The sequence below is a fragment of the Emys orbicularis genome, chromosome 2 (genome assembly GCF_028017835.1).
Source record: "Emys orbicularis isolate rEmyOrb1 chromosome 2, rEmyOrb1.hap1, whole genome shotgun sequence".
NCBI lineage: Eukaryota > Metazoa > Chordata > Testudines > Emydidae > Emys > Emys orbicularis.
This window is the reverse complement of record NC_088684.1, coordinates 78,320,062-78,344,798: the sequence shown is the minus strand read 5'-3', so window position 1 is coordinate 78,344,798 and position 24,737 is coordinate 78,320,062.

The window sequence follows — 24,737 nt, the reverse complement described above, 5'->3', positions numbered from 1 at the left end:
ACTAATGACTATTTAAATAGCTCAGCCTTAATTTTGTCTGACAATATTTCCTAAGGGGACTACATGAAGAATATGATTTTTTTTTTTGAAGCTTTTTCTCCTCCTACCTTCATGGTATCAGAGGAATTTAAATAAAGCCTCTCTAGCTTTTTCCTATGTAAGCAGAATCAGGATGAGCTCTACCCTGACATCTGGTGATGAATTGTGGCGAGTGTGGAAAAGAACTTCAGAGGCTGATCTTGTTTGCAAAGGCACACCCACCCCACCTAGCATGAGCCCAGGGCAGCCCAAAATGGTCACTTTGGCTGCTGTGGGATCCCCAGTTTCTCTGTTACTGGGGCAGGAGGAATAAAGTTTTGTTACCCTGATTATGTGAGTCAAGGACAATGAAACTGTTCTATGACAGAGGGTCTCACCATCAGCTAAGTAGCACTCGCTAGACAAGGGACATGGGTTCCAAAACCCAGTGAATTGAGAGAGGTTGGGGACAGGTATGTGTAACCTGATGGTATGGGCCCCTTTTGAGGGCCTGGAACACCAATTGTACCGCCTCCTCTCTCCACTGTTGAATAGCAGAGCTAATTTTGATTCCAGTAAGAGTCTAGCTAGAGACTGCTGAGCTGAATTCACTTTGGGCCAATGGTGCACCAGCAGTGGGGCTCCCCTACTACAAGCTGAAATCACTAAAAGAGCTAAAACTACTGAGCTGAGATCACTGAGTGCTGTGTTAACTAGTGGGGGAGCCTGAAGATATATTGCTAAGTGGCTGGCAGAGCGGAGCAGTTTGCGGGATGGTTGGAGCGGAATGCAGAGCGGAGCTGAGCAGTTTGCAGGGACAGCTAGAGCGGTTCATGGGCCAGCTGGTGGAGTGGAGCGGCTGGCAGTGCGGAGCAGTTTGTGGGACGGTTGGAGTGGCCCACGGAACAGTGAGCGGAGCAGTTTGTGGGGACGGCTGGAGCGGCTCACGGGACGGCTGGAGGAGCGGCTGGTAGAGCGGAGCCGTTCGTGGTGAAGGCTGCAGCAGAACTCCACGGAGAGGCGGGGCAGTCAGCCCCGGACCACATAAGGTGCCCCTTAACACCCCATGTGCCCCCCCCCATTTCCACCCAGGCTGGTGGTGGGGGGGGGGTAAAACTCTGCAGATAAACTTTTGAACTCTGGGGCGGCACTGACCAGGGACAGAGACTTTTGGGTTGTTGGACTTTGGGGTGATTAGACTTAAGACCCTGAGGGGAAAAGGTCACTGCCAAACTTACTTAGAGGTGGGTCTTATGCTCATGGTTTGTGTTATGAATCCTGTTTGTGGTGTTTCCCCAACATAATGCCGCATTGTTTCCCTCCTTTATTAAAAGACTTTTTGCTCCACTCAGACTCCGTGCTTGTAAGAGGGGAAGTATTGCCTCCTAGAGGCGCCTGGGGGATGGCATGTAATTGTCCCAGGTCACTGGGTGGGGGCTCGAGCCAGTGTTGCATTGCGTTATTGAAACGGAACCCCTAGATACTGAACCCAGCCCTTGTTGCTGCCAACTCAGAGGGGCAGAAGAGTTACACCTATATGAGCCATAGTGGAGATCAAAGTTGAGCAGACTTTTTTACAGCTGCAAACAGTTTCCTAGAAGATTGCTAAGCTTGTAGTCTGTTGTCTGCAAACTCCCACAGCTCTCCTGTTTGTTTGTTTTTTACCTTTTATTATTTTTGGTAAATTTAATAACTACAGAGAAAATCAAATTAATTGGAATTATTTCCCACAAAATTAGCTAAGCTTACAGAATGCAATTAAGTATAATATACACATCAGCCCTCCTACTGCTGTTAAATGCTAATTTTAGGTAGAAGTATTTCCATTACTAATTATGTGGACTTAAACTGTTAGAAATTACAAATAAAAATAAAATGCATAAACAAAGTTATATTAAAAAATGCAATTGACGCCACAAAACAGAGTTAATTAGTGCTAGAAAAAATTGTTTAAACTTTAAAGCAGTTACAGTGGAATCTTGCCACAAGCTGGTTTGAGTTTGATGCAAAAATGATTTTACTAATCAGAAATCCTAGCTTATTACAGTTCTCATTTTCTGCAGGACATGTAGTGAATTGCAGGAACCTGACGTTTAAAAGATTCACCCTGCAGAGTAAGTGGAATTTTAAGACTCCGGTAATAAGATTATGTATCTTTAAAATATCGTTAGTTTGTCACGTTCTCCCCCCCCCCCCCCTCCAAACAGCAGGGCATTGGATTGGGAGCCAGGAAACCTTGGTTCTATTTCCTGCTCTGCCTCTCACCTGCTGTGACACCTTGAACTAGTCACGGCCTCTCTCTAGAGCTGGTTGGTAAAATTACAAGAAAACAGGTTTACTTCTTGTCAAAATCTAATCATTTTATGGAGACATTTCAACTTCAACAAAGTTCCAGAGGAAAGCAGGCAGGGTTCCAATGCCTGCCAGGCAAATTTCAAAACCGGCTGGTTACCTGTCAGCTCACTGGTTCGGATCCACGCCAGGCAGACTGCATCACAGTTGGAAATTTTAGGGTCCTACCTAGAGTGAAACCAAGATTAAGCTATTTCTAAGTCCTCTGAAATGTAATTGACTTTCTCTGCATAGCTCTACCTCTATATCTCCCACTCTGTTTTGTCTAGTTAGCTTGTGACTCCTTTAGCATAAGGACTCTACTACCATGGGGCTCCAATATCTGCATGGGGCTACCATAGTATTACTTATGCTAATAGTAATAATTAATAAGAAGAATCTTATGGTCAAATCCTGCAAGCCTTTACTTATTCAAGCTGTTAGTCATGCAAGTAGTCATGTTGAAGTCAATGCAACTACTGCACTGTAACAAGTAGGGGTTTTCAGAATCAGGTCATATTTTGTCAAGCTTTCTAGGTGCAAATTTATAAAATCAAACTCCTCTTTTTTTTGTCAAAAAGCTCGAGTCTCTTGATTTAGACAGTGTCTGAACAATGTGCAATGTCAAATCTAAGAGTGACTCTGTACTAAGGGTTTTAATGAAAAACATACTAATGCCCCCTACAATCCTACACTTTTGTCTTTTGAGTTTCTGCTTACTGCAGACTTTCTACTGTGTGATAAATATTTGAGATGTGTTTATACTTAGTTAGATTTCAAGACCTTGAACAGCTTATTAATGAATGGTGGCAGGGCCGGCTCCAGGCACCAGCCCAGCAAGCAAGTGCTTGGGGCGGCCAAAGGACAGGGGCGGCACGTCGGGCTCTTCGGCAGCAATTCCACGGCAGGTCCCTCACTCTCTCTCGGAGCGAAGGACCAGCCACCGAATTGCCGCCGAAGACTGAAGCGGGGGCGGTAGAGCTGATCGCGATCGCACCTTTTTCTTTCTTTTTTTTTTTTTTTTTTCTGCTTCTGCTTGGGGCAGCAAAAACCCTGGAGCCGGCCCTGAATGGTGGGACTGTGATCCCAGAGGTGACTGGAACCGGAAGGAACATACTTGACTTTAGCTTATATGCATGATAGGCAGAGATGCCAGCTCTGCCTTGTAGTTAATGTTGTTTAACACTTTTTATTTTAAACCCCTCTTTTCTGTTACTTACAACGTTTCCAAACTCTGACTGTTCAATCTGAAATTTTTCATCTTGGGCATCTGCTTCATGTTGAATTATTTTGGAAAGGCTCTGTAAAAAATAGTTCCACCATTTCTGCAAAGGATGTGAGGTAAAAACTTTGAACATTTAAAAAATATTACCGCCATTAAGAGCTGCATGTAAGGAGCTATCCAAAAATTTTGCACTGTGGATGGCTTCAAGCTTTATGGGTCGTAAAAATTCCACAAACTGTGTTCTATATTCTTGAGTGCCATTTACTGGCACTTTATTTACATATACACAAGACTTCCAAACTAATCTGTAAGGCTTCCATATTTTGAAGCAAGGACTTTGGCCAGGCAGAGAGAAGGACGAGTCCCCATGGGAATTAGAGAGGAGCCTTTTGCTGTCCCCATAAAAATCCACCCATATTTGGCAGAATTATAAGCCTCTGCACATTGCTATGTGCACATGCTTACTAGAGGTTTGTTAGTATGACAGCAAAACTCTGAAGATTCCATCAGCATTAGCCATACTCCAAATCAGGGCTGCAGGGGCCAAGCAGAACTTTCCTGCAACCATTCCACCTGGCTTCTAGAGGCTGTAGTGGTGCCAGAGCTGAGAGCAGAAAGACTGTCCTGTGCTCTCAACGCTGATGCTCAGAGGGCTGACGGAGCTGGGAGGGTGGGGGGCAGAGATGGAGGAAGCTAGGAATGATAGGAGCAGATGGAGAACAAGTACAAGAGCGGGGGCAGAGGTGTGAAGGGACAGGGCAGAAGAATTTATAACCAGTAGAACACACTTCGCTCCAGAACCTGGAACTGAGCCCACAATTCTTGAGCAAATACCTATGAAACTCAGTGGCAAAGGGTGTCTCCTCCTCCTCTAGTGGTTGGTACACACAAACAACCTTCTACTATCACGAGTTACTCTGTGAGCTCAAAAGGGCTTTGGATCAGAAGGTTCTATTCCTGCTGATGGGGGGGGGGGGAGGGGGAGGGGGAATCAATCCCACAAAATGGAATTTCTATTTTTTAGTTTTTTGTATAATTTCCTATTTTGGTTTTCTTTTTAAATAAGATTTCAAAGTCAAGCACTCAAAAGTTAGGAAGTGCCAGAATTAAGACTGCCTGTTCAACCTTAATTTGGTCCCTTAGTTATATGCATTATGATGGTCTTTAATTACATGATCATATGCTTCGCCCACTACCCTCTTTGGGATCTCTGTCTTAATCAGTGCAGAGAATGGATAGCATTCAGGGAAGGAAGCAGAACTATGTAGTAAATAAGGCTGTTGTCTTAGGATCCTGTTTGATTTATTGCAAAACTTGGAAGGTAAGTAGTGAATGAGGCAGGGAATTTCAGGAAGAGAAAAGATGGTCTCGTGTTTAAGGAAGTTGAATGCCACCAGAGAACCAAGTTCTCTCCCTTTCTCTCCCACAGAGTTCCTATGTGATTCTAGGCAAGTCATGGAAACCAAACTTTTCACAGGTGACCATTAACTTTTACTCATTTTTTTTAATTACCCAATTTAAGACATCTGGGGATTGATTTGCAAAAGTGCTATGCATTCACAACTGCAACTGAAATGATTTGAACTTGTGCTTTGAACATCTGGAATGCTTTTACTTAAAAGTAACACTCTGAAAATAGACCCTAAGTCACATGGTAAGCACCCAAATGTAATGGATACTTGTTTGACTATTTTGGCTTTAATCGCTCTGCCTCTGTTCCACATCTGTACAATGGGATAATACTGCCTCACGTCACTGGGGTGTTGTGAAGATAAATTCATTAATGTTTGTAAAGAACTTAAACATTCTAATGATAATCACCATAGAAAATCCTAGGGGGAAAAAAATTCTGTATTCAGAGCAAGGTTTCAGTAATGTACAGGAAATAAGGCCTGGGGCCACACAGTGAATGAGGATAAAAAGAAATATTGAACAGCTACACATTCAGTGTGCTCTGTACGTCCTGTTCACTAAATGAGCCCGGAGTACTGTGGGAAAACAGTATATGATTGTGTAGCTATGGTATATCAAAGTAGGGATCCTAGAAATTAATTGTAATGGGAAAAATGAAATTTTTGCATTTTTACAGAGAATCTTTAGATTTTACAGATTGTGAAAAAATAAAAACCTATATATAACTAATTTTTACTGATAGTACCAGTGTTGCCTATTTAAAGCATGCACCTCCCCCTCTTTTTTTTTTTTTTTTTTTAATAATGTGCTTTAAATTTACATAGCTAAACATACTCCAATAAACTGCTTCCAGCATATAGAGGTTTGTATTTTAATGCATCTCAAATTTCACTTCAGCCTCCAGATGTGAGTAATTTAGTTATGAAAAGACTCTGAAAACATTAAAAATCACCCCTAAAACTGTGTCATTGAGTTTGGCAAGGACAAATTTCATGTTGATTGTAATGTGCTCTTCTGTACTGTATTAGAGCAAGGCTGTAGATTATGTTCAAAGGCAGACAATTGTAGAACACCTAAAAGGTGCTAAACATAAACTGAATGAAAAGAAATGAAAACGAGGCTGAAACAGCAGGGCCATCAACAACAGTAAAGAAACAATGCACTGTGACTGGATCATTCTATTCACTTTATTTTACTATAATGATTGATAGCTCTGGTAGGCTTTATACTTAAAAATTTTAAATATATCAATAAAACATTGTGTTCAACTGATATATTGTGGCTAGGGAAACTAAAGTTCAGCATTTAATTTTAATTGTGGAAAAACATAGATCTTTATCGTTTTTTTAATCAGAAGGTTTTTTTATCACAGAAAACAAGGGGACTGAATTAAAGTTTAATAAGGGATCTTAATCTTGGCATTTTGTAACTTTGAGTGTTTGATTTTGTGGGAAGTTAACATTTTTGTATGAATTAGAATTGTATTGGGAAAACCATGTTAATTTAGGATGGTTCATGGTTCACTATTGGCCTATAGTACATCTGTGATATCATGATTTAGCGTATAGGCAATTCAAGAATTTCTTCTCTTCATTTTCTCTTGTTGTTAACAGCTTGACTTTTGTGCTAAGTTCTCGTATATTTCCTCTCTTTAATCTCACCTCTTGCTATTAGTTTAACTTCCTCCTGAATACTCTAGCCAACCTGTCACCAAGAAAATTGGACCCCTTTCTACTGCAGTGGAGGCCAGCCAAACTATGCAGCTCCCTCTGGCCTCTCATTACAGAAGGTGAATCAATGTTCCACAAAAGACCTCCACCCTACTCCACTTACCTACCCAGTGATTCATTTCCAGGATCTTCTGCCTTCCATCTTCCTTTGCTCATGGAACAGGAAGGATCTCGGAGAAGATTGCTTGGATCTTATTTTTTCAGCATGCTTCCGCGTTGCCTAAAGTAATCTATCATCTGTGAGATATCTTGTGATGCAGTGTTGTTAATGCTGATATGAATCAGCAACAATACATCCTTACCAGTAGACTTTAGAAGCCTATTCAGTCTTAGCCTATCTATCTACTGCCCTAGAAATGTTCTCCCCCAACCCATATGCGAAAGTCTGGTTCTTGGAGTCCCAATGAATATTGTACCTCCTTCCTCCTACATTTAAACAGGGCTGTCTGGAGGGATTATGTGTGCATAAGTAGCTAAGAGCAGGCATTATCACTCTGAGTCACTAGAGGGAGTTGTAGCAGGGGGTACTATAAGCCACCTTTTGAAAATGCAGCCCTCCAGTTGCATTCTGGTGTATTGGTGGGAGGGGCTATGGCCTGGTGAAGAGTTTTTAAGGAAATCTCACTGAAAACTATCTTTACCAGTAACAGGCAGGTTGAGGTGCCTATGGATAACTATGGATTCTTACAGCCCAAGACTTCCATGCTAGGAGACTCAGTTAATCATCTTCAGGAAAATTAACAACCTGAGTAATTTTGAATAAGGGATTAAAGTATGAAGTGGACTCAATTAAGGTTGTTTCATTTAAGGAGATTGCTGCTTAGTCTAGAAATGAAGTATTAGAAACTCATGTTAATTTAAAGTTATTTGGGACCAGGAAACTTTATGATTATTTACATTACTGTAGTGTGCCCTGTGGATTCAACCAAGACTTGGGTAGGACTAGGGTTCCAGGGGGGCCACACTGGGCAAACTGCAAATAACGGGGAGACAATCCCCCAAACTGGTGGTTATTCTAATACTTAGATTCACCAAACCAGCAACAAAACAGCTTCTACAATACCTTACTGCTTACCCAGAAGCTAAAAACACAGTTCCCTTAAAGCTATCCGGTCCTGGGCTCCCACCCAGACAGCCAAGTCCAATATGATGAGGATTACTGAAAATCTTGTTGTTCATATAAAAAGTTCTACCAATCCTAAAGGATTGGATACATTATCCACCAGTGATTGCTGAATTAGTACCAACTGCAAAGAATTATCTGCCCCATTCTTTGCAGTTGGCCCTAATTGAGCAATCTCAGCATGGCCCACACAGGGTACGTCTACACTGGAATTGGAGATGTAATTTCCAAGTCATACATATACTCCCTCTAGCTCTGATCCACTTAGCTTGCTAAAAAATAGCAGCATAGCCCTGAGTACAATCCCATCTGAAAATCTTGTTAGGTACTTGGGGCAGCCAGCCTGTCACAGCCACCTCACTGTGCTGTGGCTACACTGCTGCTTTTAGCACACTAGCTCAATCAGAGATAGCACAGGTCTGTCTACCTGGGCTGGAAATCATACCTCCAGCTCTAGTGTGTGGACATACTATAGTATGAGACAGTCTCTGACCCAGAGAGCTCACAGTCTAAATGGACAAGATACACACGAAGGAAAAAGAGAGAAATTCTCATTTCCCAAATGGGGATCTGGGATAAAGAGAGAGTGTGACTTGCCTAAGATCTGAGTCAGAAACTGAGCCCAAATTTGCTAGATCTCAGCCCAGTGCCTTAACCACAAAACCATCTTTCCTCTTTAAACCTGGGTGCTGTGTTAATGATAGGAGTTGTGGGGTACTTGAATTTTCCTATTTTGTAATACATGTTCACTTTTGTTAATTCTTACCTTGTTTGAATGACCATCTCAAAAATGAATTTACATTCAGCTTGGGATTGATTGTGAAAAGAGATAGCAAAGAGAGATACAGTAAAACAGTCCAGTTAGTTGTGGAAGTCCAGAGTTTGAGTGAGTGTTCTGTTGTCCCTAATAAAGAGCATAGACTTCCCTTTAGTAAGACAAACATTTTTAAAAATTGAATCACTTCTGAGATTTTTATATTGCATGAAAAAATATACTGTAAACTCTGGGCTTGCTGTAACTCCCCTACGTGGATGGTGGTAACAAACTAAAAGGTTGAGTTAATTTAGTCCTATTCAAACAGGACTATGCAGTAGGTTTTACCTGAATAACAGTTAAGTAAAATTGCCTTTAACTTCAGTGGATTGACAGAATAAGAACCGCAAGTTTTAACCTCCGATGTTACTGACTGAATATGTAATTGCACACCATATTAAGTGTTTGTTATGCAACTGCCTAATTCGTGAGCAAATCCAGTGCAGAGTTTGTGAAATCGATTATATTCATATTATATTTGTAATATTGAAGGAATTTATTAACTTGTCATGTTGAGTAGATTTTTTTTTTTCTTTTCCACCCTTTGGGCCAGATTCTGCTCTGCTATACCTATGTATATCTACAGTAATTCTGTTGATGCCAACAGATTCACTCCAGATTTGTGCTGTTGTAAATGAAATTAGAATCTCTCTTAATTTTTCAGATTGTGATATAACTGTCCACAAAAGTTTACTGCTGAATAACTTACCTTTTTGATTTTTATTTTTTTTAAAAAACAAGCATTTCTGGCATAATGCAGTATTTTTATTTTCCACTACATTAAAAAAATTATTCATGGGTAACCGCACCAATGAAAGGCTTCTGTATCCACGTGGCAATAACCTATTCTCACCACAGATCTTCTTAATTGCTTTTGCATTTATAAGAGACACAACAGATGATTAATGCCTGGTGCGCTGAGAAACAATCTTTGGGAATTACTTAAATAACTTTTGGATAATACCTTGGGCCATAATTACTAAAGGTTTATGGAACTTGCAAATGATGCATATCATGTTTTCTGCAAATATTTAAAAGAATAGCAGCAGCACAAACTATGCTTCAGAAGAGCAGTTTATAGTTCATGTATTTGGGACATTCCATAACTGAAGCTCATTATGATTGTTAGCTGTAGATAAACACATTACTAAAATACCCTTTAGCCTTCAAAAAAAGAAGAGAGAAATAGGGAAGTTTCACAGTTATTAAATTGCTGATGAAAAAGGTGTGTGGGGGGGAGGGAGAGAATAGTTCTTCAAAGACTTGAAACAGGAGAGATGCCCAAAGCACCTGCAAATTGCCATTTCAAAATTTCTGTTTAAAAGTGTCAACTGTTCGTTCATAGCCAAAGAAGTGACCCTGTAACTGTATCTCTAGGAATCTACATTGGCACCTTGTGGTGTGGCTAGTTAGGTCAAATGCAATGAACAAGTTTCCTTACCGATTTACCTTGGGATGTATTAGTCTCACTAGCTACATCTCCTGATTAATCATTGCCCAATGGTTAGTGACTAGAACTTCTGAATAAATGCTGTATCTAGAAATCCCAACTTGTGACTGTCACAGAGCTAATGGTGACAGTCAAAAGAACAACACATGTAGGTTTACACCTATTAAGTGTCAAGGAAAGTTTTGTCATATTTTTTTTTAAAATCCCTTTTTGAAATTTACAAAAAGGAAATAAAATATGAAATCTCACTCTAAACATTGTAACTCTTTAGCTTTCATGTGTCACTGTAATAGATTTTTTTTTTTAAAGAGACCTATTAACTTATCACTTACTCCTATTTTACATTGACTTCAATGGAATTGCTCGGCCGTGCACCAGTATAGGAGTGAAGAATTAGGTCCCATATGTTAGGCGCTCGCACGCTGGACCTAATTGTTCTCTCACTAGACTCCTCCTTAGTCTGGGCCCAATCCTTTCCCCGGTACAGTTCTTGTTAGTTCCAGCTCAGCTGGTAACTCGGGGATTTCTCATGACTGGCCGCCCACTTTGTTCTGTTCCACCCCCTTTTATAGCTTTGGCACAAGGCGGGAATCTTTTGTCTCTCTGGGTCCCCACCCCTCCTTCTAAATGGAAAAGCACCAGGTTTAAGATGGATTCCAGTATCATGTGACCTGGTCACATGTCCTGTGAGACCTCATTCTTCGTTACCCATATCACGTGCACAGGAAGGTTTGCAGGTAAACAGAGCCATTTACAGCCAATTGTCTTAGTCAATGGGAGCCATCAAGATTCTAAACCACCATTAATGGCCCACACTTTGCATAATTACTATAGGACCTCAGAGTTAATTTCATATTTCTGGTTTTAGATACAAGAATCATACATACATACAAACAAATAGGATGAACACACTCAGTAGTTTATAAGCTTTGTAATGATACCTTACAAGAGACCTTTTGCATAAAGCATATTCCAGTTACATTATATTCACATTCCAAGGATATTTTGAACAAAAAAGACTCTAGTTTGTTAAGCTGAGTTTTAGTCTTAGAAGCATATTTATCTTTTGTTTGAAACCATTTCTGTCCTTATTCCTTACACTTGGTGACACTCAAACCTGTCCTTTTTGTTAATAAGCTTTTGACTTTTACCATTAGCCAACTCAGTGCTTTGACTGAAGTGGAGGGTTTGTCAACCCCAATTAAGTTAATAAACTGCTTTATAAGTAGCAGTGAACTTGATAACATTTTGTGGGCACTAAGGTAAGAGGGGCCGAGCCCTACAGCGTAAGATTTTTGGAGACAACTTGGGTATGCTGTGGGTGTCAGGGTTCTCAACCAAAGCTGCACAACAGAGAGGAACCCTGGGTTACAGGACATAACCTCTTAGTGGTCTGGGTTGAACCCCAAGATGTGAGAGCCACATAAGGCTCTGACCTAGCCAAAGTGGTTCCCTTCATGTGTAGAACTGGTGGCAAGATTTAGGGGGATACAAGGTTTTCTCTGACCAGCAGAGAGGTTTGTGCTTGAGGTGGACTATTGAAGTAATGGCAGGGCCAATGTATCAGCAACCATGCTAGTCCACTAACCATTCATCACATATGATTAGAATTTATCAGCAGTGCTGACTGTTGAAATCCTTATAATTGTTGCCATTATGTAGTGTACTGGCACTTTGTGCCCTGGAGTGGAGGCTTCCTTCATACTATTCCCAATGGAGATCTTAAGCACACAACCTGACTCTTCTGTCTGTGCACAGACTCCCTCAACTGCCACTTGGCACAGCTGCAAGTCATAACAGTTCCTCTGAACATTCTTTCAGGACCTTCCAAGGTCTTTAAAGCAGAAGAGGAATAGAATGACTGTTACATTCAGTTCTTCTTCTTCCCTCATTTGCAGACACTTCCTCAGATTGTTTCTCACAATGCTTTCTCTTCTTGCTTTAGATGGTAATCTCTGGGATGACAACATTCTTAGGAAAACTCACTTGTTCTTAGTCCTCCATGCAGTCGCAGGAATTCAAAAAGAATTTTGAAGTTATAATTCATATCTTTGCAGGGAATTTATAGACAATTAGTGCATTGATTTTGTAAGCAGTCTCTGGTCAGTTGCCACATGAACAGTGAACCTGTATTATAGCAAAGTTGTGATTTCATAACATGCAAACCTGATTCTTGTATTGTTAAAGAATGTATTGTGAGCATTGTCCTTTGCACTTGATATCTGGCAGAGCCTTTATAAAGTATATTTAATTTGCTGAAGTGCAGTAACAGAGAATGACACCAGCTTTACCATATAAAAATTGATTTTAATGTTTGCGCCAATATATGGCTGAAGGCCATGCTGCTAACTTCAGAGATTTTTTTTATTGCTTATACAGTGATACTACAATTTAATACTGTACCAGTAACTCAGCATTTTTATTATATTGTACACAGAGTATCTATTCCATAGAGTGTAAATATAAACAGACATAATAGATCTGGTTCCCTCAATGTTGGTAATATTGTAGAGTCAATTGCTTGACCACACTTAGCTTCATTATGAAATATAGTAAAGGGACCAAATAACCAATATCAGCTAGGTTTATTGCTAAAAGTTAATGATGGTATAGTACAGGAAGAAAGGTTCAGTTTGATACCAGGTTCCAGGAAGCTGTCTTGTGCAACATTGTTAATTTCATCTTAATTCATGTGTACTCCAAGTTGCACATTTCATCCAAAACTATTTATAGGATGATTTTACAAGTTAAAAATTGTGTACACATCACTAAATGCCAACTCATCTGTTTTTTTCCAGTTCCTTAACTTGCTGTGTACCTTTCATAATCTTTGTTTTGGACAGTAGTATTCCAGATATTGGTCCATGAAGGTACCTCTGCAGCTTGTCATGGGGCAGAACATTAATGTATTTTGCCTTTGACAAGTTTCTTCTTTTCTAATGCCAAAGCTGACTTTAGCTTTGCAAAGTGTTACGGGATATTTAGCACAAGTAAACAGGATTATAAAAAGACATAAGCCAATTTAGGCGAGGCGAATGTTTGAAAAATAACTGCACAATATGCTATATTGATATTGTGTGCTTAATGGGGGTATCGGTAATACATATTGATAGTGGGAGATTATATATTAGCCCACCATATATTGGTTGAAACTGAGAAACTATTATTTAGAAAGTAAATAAATGTATTTTGATATAAAAAGAAGAGTTACTACCTTATGGTAACTGGTTATTCCAGATGTGTTGTCAACATTGACTTCACTCTGGAGCACGTGCACCCAAGTGCATGAGATACAATTATTTTTATCCAGCAGTGTCCACGGGGGCTGTGCCTGCAACCTGGATATCTTCATGTCCTACCTCCCCAACCCAAGGCCGTAACAGGCCCAACCAGTTCAGTTTCACCAATTCAGAATCCAGATGATTCAAGACTCCACAGCTGTGGGGAATACAAGTGGGTCATGGAAGACAAAGGACATCACATCTCAAAGAGCTGCAGTTACCATTCTTTCTTTGTGGTGTGATTGTCCACACGGTTTCCACTTCTGGTGACTCGCAGGCTAGGAAGTGTGTGCTAGGAGTCCTGTTTAAATAGTGATTGTAAATAGTGATTTACCAAATTTGGCATCAACCTCAACTAAGGAATAGTGTTGTGGAGCAATCAACACTTTTGTCCAGGTAGCTGACCTTCAAATTTCTGAAATCGGTATGCTTCTCAGAGAAGCCACAGAGGCTGCCTGAGCCTTAGTGGAGGCCAATAATGCCAATCTCCATCAGCCACCGGTGTGCTGATACCCCTGCCTATCATGCTGACTGTTTGAAAATATTGCCTCATTGTTTCCTTGTATTTTCCCATCGGTTTCTCTGCAGCTGTGTATTGTTTCTTGCCTTATGCTTACATTGTAAGCTCTTTGGGGCAGGAGACACTTCTTTGTTTTGTGTTTGTACAGTGCCTAGCACAATAGGGTTCTAGTCCCTGACTGGGTCTTCTAGGAGGCATGGTAATGATATTATTAATAAAAGTACATTTCACTTTGTCTACAATAAGTGAGCACAGTAGGGTGGCCTAAGAATATAGCTATCCTAGATTTTCAGCCTCAATCCTGAATTTCATTGCTTTTATGGCTTGCCCTTGATTTTAAAGTCATATGTTTGGGGGTAGGGGAGTATTTGATTATACAAGAGGAACATGAGGACTGCTCTGTTCAGTGTTCAGTTTATTCTAATTTCTTCAATTCCTCTCCATTGTGGTGCCAAGAAATCACTTGGACTGATATTGTCATGCATACAGATTAAAAACAACCTAAACTTAAAGGCTAAAATATACAAAAACCTTAATTTCATTCTTCTAAACATATCTAGAAAAAAATGGGGAGGAGGAGAAGTGAAATTTCATACATTCTAGTTTATGCAAATCCTTTGTTAGGACCAGCACTCACAACTGCAAACGTCTTACACATGCTGTATAATTCAATATGCACAAATGTAGGTTTACTAAAGTATTTAACCAAATTCTCATATCTTTGCACACTACCTGGTACAGTGGATTTTGTGTAGACTGAATTTCACACACAAAAAATTGAAAAGACATTTTTCTTTTAAAAAATGTCATTCAGCCAAGATATACAAATGTACAAGACATCAATTATTCTTGCACGGAATAGATATACTTCTAGGTTTCAACAAGGTATCTGTCATTAATCAAACTGACGTTTGTCTACATCAATAGTATTAGCAAAGTAGCAGAGAGCCTTTTAAACTAGTTTTCCATCCTTTTTCCTGCAGTAGTAGAACCTGCTCCTGCAAGGGGCTGAGCTCTTCCATATCCATAGCTTCAATGGAGTTTGACGTCACTTAGCACCTCCTAGCAATTTTCAAGGAACAGATCCATGGAAATTCAGAGATGGAAAAGAGGTACATGATGATGTATTCCGTGCTCCTATTGGCAAAGGATATTTCCCTGGAGCATATTTTCCTGTACTTTTCCCCAATCCATTTTAAATTACTTAAGCAATTGATCATCATCTACCATTTCCCTTTGGAGACCATTCCACAATCTAATAGACCTCATTGTTATGAAATATTTCATGCAATTCAGCCTAAATCTATCTTTGTTAAATTTTCATCCCATTACTCCTAATTATATCCACCTATACTACCAGGAGCAATTAATGTCCTTCCTAAGTGTTTATGCTCTTAAAATACTTGCAGGACTTGCTATACCAATTGGCTACTTCCAAATCCATGTGAAAGGAGAGTGGAAAATTGTTTGTATGCCTTTTCTGACATCGGAGAGCCACACTGCACTCATTTGTGTGTGAAGTTCCCATGAACTTCTTCATTGGATGTCATGTATATGTACCGGAGGACAGAATTTGACCCTACATCTTCAAAATGTTGGTGTCATAATTTGTCTCTCCCCCCCCCCCCCCCAAAAAAAAGCCAGCAGTCTATCTTTCACCCATATACAAGCTTAACAAGGTAGTACAAACACTTGAATGGTAAAACTTAATTTTGACTGAATTTCACAGTAAGTTTGGTTCACTGCTGCATTAGATGGAAGCATGTGGAATGGTGGCCAAAGCATGAACGGTCATACAAATGTTTAGCATATCTGGCACATAAATACCTTGCAATGCCGGCTACAACAGTGCTATGAGAACACCTGTTCTCATATTCAGGTGACATTGTTGAGATGTTCACCTCTGGTGTTATCTGGACCGGTGATCTACTAGGCCTCTACAATCCTTGATTCTGGGAGACCGCCTTACCCTGCTGTGCTGTGAGAACCCCACTCCTGGGCTGTTCACGCACAGCCTCTGGCATGTAAGCTGCTCCAAGCTACTTGCAAGCGAATGACACTAGCCAATATCTGCGGTACCAGATGCAACCCTAGGAACCTCCATCTTGCAGTGTCCAGTTATGCCTGCTGGACGCTGCAGGCTTATATAAGTTCGTCAATTTAACAAAGAAATTGATATGTACCAGGCTTGTTATCCCAAAGGGAGTCTCTGACACACTTCAAACCAAATGCACTGCTTCAAGTAGAATAAACAAACAGTTTTATTAACTATAAAGATAGATTTTAAGTGATTATAAGTCAAAGCATAACAAGTCAGATTTGGTCAAATGAAATAAAAGCAAAAAGCATTCTAAGCTGATCTTAACACTTTCAATGTCCTTAAAAACTTAGATGCTTCTCACCACAGGCTGACTGGTTACTTTTCAGTCAGGCTCTCCCTTTTGATCAGCGTTTCATTTGCTCGGAGGTGATGGTGGTGTCTGTAGATATAGGTGGAAGAGAAAGAGCAAGGCTAAATGTCTCTCCCTTTTATCATGTCCTTTCTTTCCTCCTGGCTTTGTCCCCCCGCCCCACCTTCAAAGTCAGGTCAGCATTACCTCATCGCAGTCCCAAACTGCCCAAAGGAAGGGGATGACTCCCTCGAGGGTCTAACAGATTCTTTTGTTGCTGCCTAAGTCAGTGTCCATTGTTCCTGTGAGGCTGGGCTGGGTTTGTCCCATCCATGCCCTGATGAGGTGTGAACTGCTTCTCTGTTATTGGAGAGTTTTTGCCTGGGCTTGCTTTAAGCCATGAGGACACATTTTCAGCTTCATAACTATATACATGAAATTATAACCTATAACCTTACTATAACATCATCACTATAACAACCATGCTCAGTGCATTATGAGCCTTCTGAAGACACCCAACATGACAAACTTTGCATTGGATACCACACAATCATTTTATAAAGATTAACATGGGAGTGTAGGGTGTTCCCCTGAGATACAGAGTGTCACATTTGTAAATAAGAAGTGGGCAGCATTATCTCCCATAATGTAAACAAACTTGTTTTTCTTAGTGATTGGTTGAACAAGAAGTAGGACTGAGAGGACTTGTAGGCATTAAAGTTTTACAATGTTTTGTTTTTGAGTGCAGTCACGTAACAAAAAAAATCTACATTTGTAAATTGCACTTTCACTAAAGAGATTGCATTACAGTACTTGTATGAGGTTAATTGAAAAATACTATTTATCTTTTTTTACAGTGCAAATATTTGTAAAAAAAAAAATAACAATCTAAAGTAAGCACTGCACACTTTGTATTCTGTGTTGTAATTTAAATCAATATATTTGAAAATGTAGAAAAACATCCAAAAAATTTATAATAAATTTCAAATGGTTATTCTACTATTGTTTAATAGTGCAATTAAAACGGCAATTAATCAAGATTATTTTTTTAATTGCATTAATTTGTTTTGAGTTAATCACTTGAGTCAATTGCAATTAATTGACAGCCCTAATAAATAATTTAAGATGTAGAATCTAGCATATTTAAGTATTGTTTAGCGCTTAGGGGCCTGCTCTAAAGTCTATTGAAATCAATGGGAGTCCTTTCATTGAATAAACTCCATTTGTATATGCCTCTACAAAAGATTACTTTTTGTCTGACATATATTAGTCATTGTCTGCAGTATTATGATCAGAAATCCAATTCTTTATCCATTTCTCTATTTTTTCCAATATGTAAATTCTGTACTGCAAGGACTAGATATCATACTGTATGATTATTTGTGTGTGTGTATATAATGTGTGCATGTTTTTATACACGCGCGCACACACACACACAGTATGTTATATATAAAGATAAATCAGGAAATCAAAGAACTGCCTGGAAGCTAGAAAACAGTCTGGTAAACTTATACATCCTACTGGGTGATTTTTATTAGTAGATTTTTAATCTATTGTCAAATATAAAATATGCAAATATACATGGAAACTTTGCTAATTAAAAAGACAACAAAAGGAAAAGTAGATCTTTTCATGAGCTCAGTCATATCACGTGACATAAGGCTTTATTTTGATCTCAGTTACAGCAGTGTAATTCTGGAATAACTCCAAATATATCAATGTACAAATGAAATCATAATCTAGCCCTTAGTCTTAGCCAACAAAGAAGTTTTGAGAAAGTGAGGAAGGTATTTATGGTGCTGTATTACTATTCATTATTTTATGTCATTCTTCTTGACTGTAACTCTGTAGTATGGGAAGAATTAGGGCCTGATCTTGCTGCTATTGCAGTTAATAGCATAACTCCCATTGGTTTCAATCTATGCATAGAGCCAGATCCTTGGTTGGTGGTGTAAACCAGCATATCTCCATTGAAGCCAATGGTGCTATACCAGTTTAAACTAGCTAAGGTTCTGGTGCACATTGCTTTGAGATTGGAGAGACTGTAGAAAAATATACATTATATTGGTCCGATCCTGCTCCCATTGAAATCACCAACAGCAATGGGAGAAATTTACATCAGTAAAAGCAGGATTTTTTAAAATTTGAAATGTTATCAAATCTAATCTTTCTAACGTAACTTTAAAAAAAAAGAAAAAAAAAAAAGAAACCCTATACTTCATACCAGGCAGCTTGTTGCAGTCAGTTTGGTTCTATGAGTTGCTTCACACAGCTAATGCAAAGCAGATTACTTTCAGTAGAAGAGACATAAATGAACTATTTCCACAATTTCATATGTCATCATAGGTGCAAAATATTCCACAAAGTAAATTATCAGTGACTTGCTGAGCGGAAACATAGAGTTGCATTTCCTATGAACTGCCTTTATCTTTAAGTCTTTGTATAAGAATGGGCACATTTGCATAAAAATCTAAACTGTGAATCTGAACATTAACTGCTAGTTGAATACTCATGATTAAAATTTTAATCCTTGAAAGCAATTACACTTTCTTCTGAAACATTTTTTGATTGATTCCTGCAGCAGAGATGCTGAGAATGCTTTGGAAATCATTTTATTGCTGGCTAACTGGTGCATCTACTTGCCTGAACATATTCCCTGTGGGAATGGCTAATTAGGTGCATGATCTGCAGTTAGGACTTCGGACTGGCTGTACATTCAAGTGAACCTATTTCTTCCCACCAAAGAGAGTGCAGCAGGCAACATAATGAAATGGGCTGATGCTGGTGGAGGGAATGTGGGAACTCAGGGAGAAAAATAAAATTAATTGTAAAAAGTAATTTTTACTTTCTCAGCAAGGATTTCCCCCACTTTTTAACATAAAGGAATGAATACAATAGTTACTAATTCTATTTGTAAGGATCCTAGTAATGTTTGGAGATAAAGCTGAGCAAATTCTTGTCTAGTGAAACTAATCTGTATAAAAAGTAGTTTTAAATAAGATAACAGGAGACTATTGAATGCTAGGTTTCAGAGTAGCAGCCGTGTTAGTCTGTATCCGCAAAAATAACAGGAGTACTTGTGGCACCTTAGTCTCTAATTTGTTAGTCTCTAAGGTGCCACAAGTACTCCTGTTATTTTTATTGAATGCTACTGATTTTGGTGGTTTCCTAACTGGTGCTTAATGTCTGATCCCCACCTTGTTCTAACCTGAGTATTGATCAGTTAACCAGGTGAATATCACCCAGCTGATGGAGGGGTTCTTCAGTTCTTCTCAGGGGTCTAGTTGTCTCTTGTGCCTGGATGCCACTGTGATGCAGCAGTGATTGGGGCAATGCAGATTTGAGGTGAGAAAACTGGAAATCAGATCTCCTGCCTCTATGCAACTGAGAAACAGGGCTTGTCTAACCTTACTGGGGGATCGACACACGGTGATCGATGCATCAGCAGTCAATTTAGCGAGTCTAGTGAAGACCTACTAAATCGACCACAGATCATTCTCCCATTGACTCCTGTACGCCACTGGATCGAGAAGAGTAAGGGGAGTCGACTGGAAAGCGTCTCCCGTCGACATTGCATAGTGTGAACCCAGTGGTAAGTAAATCTAAGTTGACCTGAGTTACGCTATTCACTTAACTCAAATTGCATAGCTTAGATCGACTTTTCCCTGTAGTGTAGACAAGGCAAGTGATGTTTTAATTCTCCTCAATATCATAAGGAACCATGTAGCTCAGCTCTTGAAGATAGTATCTCACTCTGTTGTTCCTTTCTATGAATTGCTTTGATTGGTTTGTTACCTTTTGATATTGATAAACCTAGATTCACTCTGAGCTGGTTTCTCTTTACTGTTTGACTGCAAGCTCTGTGGGATTGACCCAATATTTTTACTGCAATAACAAACTGATGTATGTTCCTGGGATATGAGGTTTCTGTTGCAGGCCATGGGGGAACATTGTATTGGCATCTCATCACTTCACACACTTCTCCACAGCCTCGAACTCTGATTTAAAGAGATATCTGGATGACTTTGCCATTAAAGGTACCTTGGCTGTCCTCCCAGGAAATCAAATATCTTGCTAAGGATGAGCAAGTCATAGTTATGATGAGGAACCTCTGTTTTCCTTCCTGCGCCCACTAATTGACTGTAATCTGAAGAACATCAAAGTAAATAAGTCTTTCCATTGACTTCAATGGTCTTAGGTTCAGGCCCATTAAAAAGATTTGTTTGAAGGCAGCAATTCAGGCTAAGAATGTTAATGTCCCTCTTAGCCTCCCATGTTGCATAGAAACTGTATGCTGAGTGCCTTCTGAAAGTTTCTTTGGTTGATCAATTTATTCATGTTATGTCATAGTTATCCTATGAAGACCTCAAAAAGTTTGACCTAGAAAAGTGGTTTATTTTGGACACTTCCTTGATTCATAACAATGACATTTTTAAGCAATTGGGCTTCAAGGTTTTTGAAAGCTCTTATCTTGAAAATTTTTCTCATTTGCACAGGAGGAGTAAGGTGATTGTTTGTTTATTATTTTGGTTTTTTTAAATGTTTTGCTTATGTTTCATTACCTAAACAGAGACCAATGAATGTAAGCATCACTATGGGTTAGATCATACCTGTTAGGCACAGGGTAGAGTAAGTGACTCTGTGGAGCTGCTGAGGGAGCACTAGGAAGCATTGAGTGTAAAACAAGCTCTGGTCTTCTAATACCCAAGTTTCCAGCATTACAGACCTAGGGGCACATTTTCCAGGCAACTCAGAAGTCTCATTCAAAGAGGGTAGGGCTTAGTGGCTTCAATTAAGAGCACTGTGTTTCCATTTGCCTGTGGGCTTCAATTAGCCTCATTTAAATAGATAGCATCCTGGAAGCATTGAACCTCATAGAAATTACAAGCTCTACTGTCCAATCTTACTCGCTCCTTTAAAAAAAAAAGAACATTTCATTCAAAAGATCTGGCAGTGCAATAATTGAGTAACAACTTCCGAGTTCTTGATTTCTCATCTTCAGTTACTACCTACTGTGTTTTACGTTGGTTATTATGAAAAATACTATAACGTTCTTCACTAAGGGTCCAACACTACTTGTAACACTACTATCAACAGTAGTGTTTCAGAACTTTTATTGTAGGATAACGCTATTCTCTTTATAAAAGGGGATGCTTTAAAACTTAGGTGGCATTTGAGTGTAATTCCCCTGTAGCTTGTAATTCTAAACATTCATGACAATGGTTTGGCTGATAAAGGGGGCCAAAAATGAAATGGTTAACGTTTGGCTTCTAAATGAAGATTCCCAGGATATACAATATCTCTTATTATTCTATTTCTGCAAGTAAACGTGTATGTTAGATTTTTAAATTCCAGTAGTGTAATTTTAAATGTCCAGTCATTGTTAATTAATGTATAACAGAGAAACAGCAGCTCCCCTTAATAAATTCATCTGGGAATAATATAATGTTAAGTATGCTGTTGGCATAGAAATTCTGAAGATCTTTAATAATTGATGCATTGTTAAAAAGAACAGTATTTAATATATGTATTATCTCTTTCAGTTAGATTTTCCAGGTTCTATTAGACACATCTCAGGCTGAGGGCTAGTCGACATGGTGCCACAGTGTGAACAAGAGTTGTGTGAGTTGTAGAGTGCTCTAATGTGTTGTGCTGCTCCATGTAGACTCTGCTGGCATAAACTAAAAGCTACCCAGTGCACACTAGCATAGTTCTGTTTGAAACAATGGTATGAAAACAGGGTAGTTTTTTTCCCATTAGAAAAGTATCATGATGATGATAACTTGAGTTTTAGCCAAGTGGAGGGATAGGAAACACTGTATCTTAGAGATACTGTGCAGAAAGAATCTGCAAAGTTTAGACAGCCTGGTTGTGAGGACCTAGACAGAATGTCTGGCCCCATCCTTTTCCTCCAGCTCATTTTAAAGGGCCTTGGGAAGGAGAAGAATGAAAAAGTACCCAGTAATGAGCAATCAAGGGTATTACAGCATTACTAAACTGGTTTAGTAGGAAATTCATATTCAAGAACACATGAACTTCAAGACAGTGTCTGGCAACTATTAATCAGTTCATTGTGCATTGTGGTATTGCTAATTATAGTGAACTACTGTAATTGGTATTTTAGAAGCTCTCATGAGATCTTGGAAGTTCTATTATAACTGACCTCCACTTAAACTTCCTTAGATGATTCTTTTCTGGCATGTCTGACACCTATTGAAGTTCCTTGTGCTACATATATTCAGTGACAAAGATAGGAAACAAGAGGAGGTCATCAAATTGTTGCTTATAGTATCAGATGCTCTATTCACTAATGATTTACAACCTGCCTGAAGCTGATCTCCGTGTAATTTACATGAAAAATCTATGTATTGCACTTCTAGCTGCTAAACTCCTGTGCATTGCTTGCCACACAATGAAAGAACTGCAAGCACAAAAAGGTTCAGTGAAAGGCAAAGTAGCACAAATGATCAAACACTGTTTTTTAACTATAAAATTCAGAAGAGAAAACATTTTGGAGTTGATTTATCTCCCCTCTCTCCTTCCATCACAGTCTCCAGAGTAGATAAGTGCTAGCTCATAGCCTAATACTGTAGAAGCTTTTTATTATTTTTCTGACCTTCAGAAAAGATAAAGTGGCACTCATGAAAATGAATCCCTAAATCATAGTTTCTCAACTTTTTTTTAATACCATGACCCTCTGTTTTCTTTAAAGGAAGCACCACAGTAATTGGCACAATGGCTCTTGGGGTGCTTTTGGCCTTAGAGGACTGGTTACAAGTGTCAAATAAATTTACTTGAGCAGAAAGTTGGAGGCAGGGAAAGGGAGCAGGTTCATGACCTACAGATAACTGCTTAAACACCTTAAGTGTCACAACTGACAGGCTGCGAACTGCTGCTGTAAATGAATATGAAAGGTTGGACATATGAAGATTAAAACAATGTCTGAGTCCCAACCTTTTGCAGATCTCTGATGTTTGGGTCAGTGTCACATTTTTAATTATGTGGGATTATCCTTTTAGTAATAAATACACCAAAAATACTGTCACTTAGGGAGCACATAGAGTAGGGTTGCCTCTGACTGAGTTGTGCAGGGTTATGTCAGTTTCAGCACAGAGACTGCCATTTCTGTGTAGTGCAAGCAAGATCACCTGAAGTGTCTTGAAGTCTTTTGGGATGGGTCAACATAGTGTAGCCAAACAGTGTCATGAAAACGTGGCATTGACCTGCAACATGACAAGGTTTCTATGGAACATTATCACATTGCATCATGACATGCAATATTGTGATGCAGCACCTTGATGCACATATAATAGGATAATGAGACAAGTTTGCATTGCAGAACCGTGCTAAAAGTTCAAGCTTGCTCCTAAGGCTGACGTGGTATCTGCTCTCATTACTAGAGAAAATACTTCTCACAAATTCAGGCCAAACATAAAGTAGGAAAGACTGCAATAAGCAATATTGCCATCTACTGGTTAAACTAGTCTAACCTAACCACTGTTTGACACCTAATGCAGTCTAAACACCAGCTAAACATTTAAATACACTATAGCTAGACTAGAGGTTAAAGTTAGAAGAGCGTATATGGTTCTTTGGTCTGTGCTCCTCAAACTCCAGTTTATATTCAATGGCATTAGTATACACCATGCATAAAAAAATGGACCAGATTCTCATTTGGTGTAAATGGACTATTGATTTCAATGGAGCCATACTGAGTTTACACCAGCTGACCTTATGTACTTAGTCTTTCTTCACAAAGGGAAAATATTAATCTACCAACAGAATTCCATATAGTTATAAGTCAGGGAAGAAAGTTTTTATTTCAGTTAAAGAAATCTGCTCTATTTGAATTTGGTTAAACAAAACAAAGTTTGCACAAGAAAATATTAATAATGTAAAATAGACGATTGCATACCACTTCACCGGGAAAAAATGAATTATGATTACTACATTTTGATTACAGATTTTCCCTTTCAAATCTGGTTTGGGAACAGTATGTTATAATCTTTTCAGAGACTCCATGGAGAGATTGCAAATAAGATCAATAAACATAAATTGCTGTAGAGATGCATCCCAGAGCTCAGTGATTTGAACAGCTAAAATAGACATGGCTAATCTAACTTCAGTACTAGAAAGCTATTCATATTGTGGTAGCTAGTCATGGCTGCTGGCGCATAGAGAGAATGTATTGTTCAGTGGTGTTCCCACTTCAGTAAACTGTTGCTATTCTGCTCTCCCCTTGGTAGAATTGATTAAATGCAATAAATTGTGCAGATGCATCTTCCAATGACAGAAGCAAAATTGGAGACTTCCACTTTGATTTAATATGTGTGTACCGAACCTTAGAGTAGCTCATGTCACTTGCTGTCAGAAACTTAGTCCAGATATATTCAAGTATAATTCTAAAAATACTGCATTGATGATGGGAATTATAAATGCAGA